The 2,402-nt window shown below is 42.0% G+C and overlaps 1 non-coding gene across 1 annotated transcript; it reads left to right on the top strand.

The window, feature by feature from the left end:
- The first annotated feature begins 2,031 nt into the window (after positions 1-2,031).
- LOC141617600 (small nucleolar RNA R71) lies at positions 2,032-2,138 on the top strand. Its single transcript, XR_012531146.1, has one exon. It is a non-coding gene; the product is annotated as a small nucleolar RNA R71 (small nucleolar RNA).
- Positions 2,139-2,402: the final 264 nt, after the last annotated feature.

Raw genomic sequence — 2,402 nt, 5'->3', positions numbered from 1 at the left:
TCAATAGACCGTGGCCCTTGTTGTTGATCATGATCGATGGCATGCCCAATGTAGGGATTAAAGATCCCTTCAAATTCGTCGTCCCAAAGACCACAAACTTCATTGAGTTGATCATTGAAAATCTCTTGCTTGGACGGAGACAACTCTCCCAATTTCTTTTCTTGGCCAATGAGGCCATCTTCTTCTTCCTTGGTTGATTTTGATGAGCTTTGCAAGCTCTCCTTTTCACAATTCACTTGCTCTTTGAATGGAGCATCTTCAACTTTCTTTCTCCATTGGAGTTCCGATTTCTTCTTTTCATCTTTTCGGCTATAATGATCAATCATGAAACATGGCTCATGCAAACGAGGAGCTCTCATGGTCTTGTCAAGATTAAAAGTTATGCTTTCATCTCCCACTTCTAGAGTGAGCTCTCCATGTTTCACATCAATCACCGCACCCGCGGTGTGTAGGAAAGGTCTTCCTAAGATGATTGGAATGTTGGAATCTTCCTCCATATCAACAATGACAAAGTCCACCGGGATGAAAAACTTCCCAATTCGCACGGGGACATCTTCCCATATCCCTAGCGGTGTCTTCGTCGATCTATCGGCCATTTGAAGAGTGATATTGGTACATTTAAGCTCTCCCATTCCCAACCTTTTACTCACCGAGTACGGCATGACACTCACACTAGCCCCTAGATCACATAAGGCTTTGTTGATCGTTGTGTCGCCAATGGTACACGGTATTGAGAAGCTTCCGGATCCTTTAACTTTGGAGGTGAACTCCCTTGAAGAATTGCACTACTCACCTTGGTGAAGGCGATAGTCTCAAGTTTCCGGATTGACTTCTTCTTTGTGAGGATATCTTTCATGTACTTTGCATAGGCCGGGACGTGATTGATTAATTCCGTGAAAGGAATTGAGACTTCTAAGTTCTTCACAATTTCCATGAACTTTCCAAGTTGATCATCAAATTTGGGCTTGGCTTGACGACTTGGAAAAGGAAGTCTAATCACAATGGGCTCCTTTTCTTTGGCTTTGTCTTCATTTTTCTTTGAACTTTCTCCTTTTGATGATTCCCCTTCCTTGGGACCTTGCACCACAACTTCATTCTCACTAGCTCTCACAACTTCATCCTCAACTTGCTTCTTGGGTGCTTCATATCTTGTACCACTTCTCAAGTGAATGGCACTAACCGTTTCATGTCTAGGGGGGATTACCTTGAGGTGGTAATTGCCCCTTTTGTCTTTGTGAGTTTGAAGATGCTAGTTGGGTCAATTGTGTTTCCAACATCTTGGTGTGAGCTAGAATGTTGTTGATGGTGGTATCCTTTGCTTGGCTATCCTTTTGCATTTGGGTGAAAAACTCTTGTTGATTTTTTTGCATTTGAATGACCGCTTTTTGGACATCAAAACTTTGGTCATTGTGGTGATTGTATGGATTTTGATTTTGGTAGCCTTGGTTTTGATTGAAAAAGGGTCTTTGATTTTGATTTCTCATGGGTGGTGGAGTGTATGTAGTTTGAGGGTTTTGGACATTTTGGCTCTTGTATGAGAGATTTGGATGGAACTTGGTGTTTTCATTGTAAAAATTTGAATAAGGGGTGCCACTTTTGTAAGCTTGGAAAGCATTGACTTGCTCGGTTGTTCCCCTACATTCACTTGAGTCATGACCCAAGGTTCCACAATTCTCACATATCCCGCTTGGGATTGATGAGGATGCCGTCATGGCATTGACATGATGCTTTGTTGATTTTGAGTTTTCCTCAAGTCTAGCCATAGCTTGTTCAAACTTCAAGTTGATTGTGTCAATGTGAGCACTAAGTTGAGCACCCAATTGAGTAACGGTGTCCACTTCATACTTTCCTCCTCTAGTAGCCTTGCGAGGCCTACTATATTGCGAATTATGGACCGCCATTTCCTCAATCTTGTTCCATGTTTGATTGTCATCAACTTCGGTGAACATTCCATTTGATCCCATATTGAGAATGTTCCTTGAATCTTCATATAAACCATTCCAAAATTGTTGCACTAAAAACCATTCGCTAAGTCCATGGTGAGGACATGAGCGACAAATACCTTTGAACCGCTCCCAAGCTTCATACAAAGATTCTTCATCCCTTTGCTTAAAACCCGTAATTTGAGCTCTTAGCATATTTGTCTTCTCCGGTGGGTAGAATTTTTTGTAGAAAGCTAGAGCTAGCTTCTTCCAAGAATCTATTCCAAGGGTGGCCTTATCAAGGCCCTTCAACCATTGCTTTGCGGTGCCGATTAATGAAAAAGGAAATAAGACCCATCTTATTTGGTCTTGAGTCACGCCCGTTTGAGAGATAGCTTCACAATAATCACAAAATGTTTCCATATGAGAATGAGGGTCCTCACTAGGCATTCCCCCGAATTGGCTCCTCTCAACTAGTTG

Source organism: Silene latifolia, chromosome 1, assembly GCF_048544455.1.
Source record: "Silene latifolia isolate original U9 population chromosome 1, ASM4854445v1, whole genome shotgun sequence".
NCBI classification, from domain to species: Eukaryota; Viridiplantae; Streptophyta; class Magnoliopsida; order Caryophyllales; family Caryophyllaceae; genus Silene; species Silene latifolia.
Note: the sequence above shows the minus strand (reverse complement) of the source record. Positions and strands in the feature narration are given on the sequence as shown.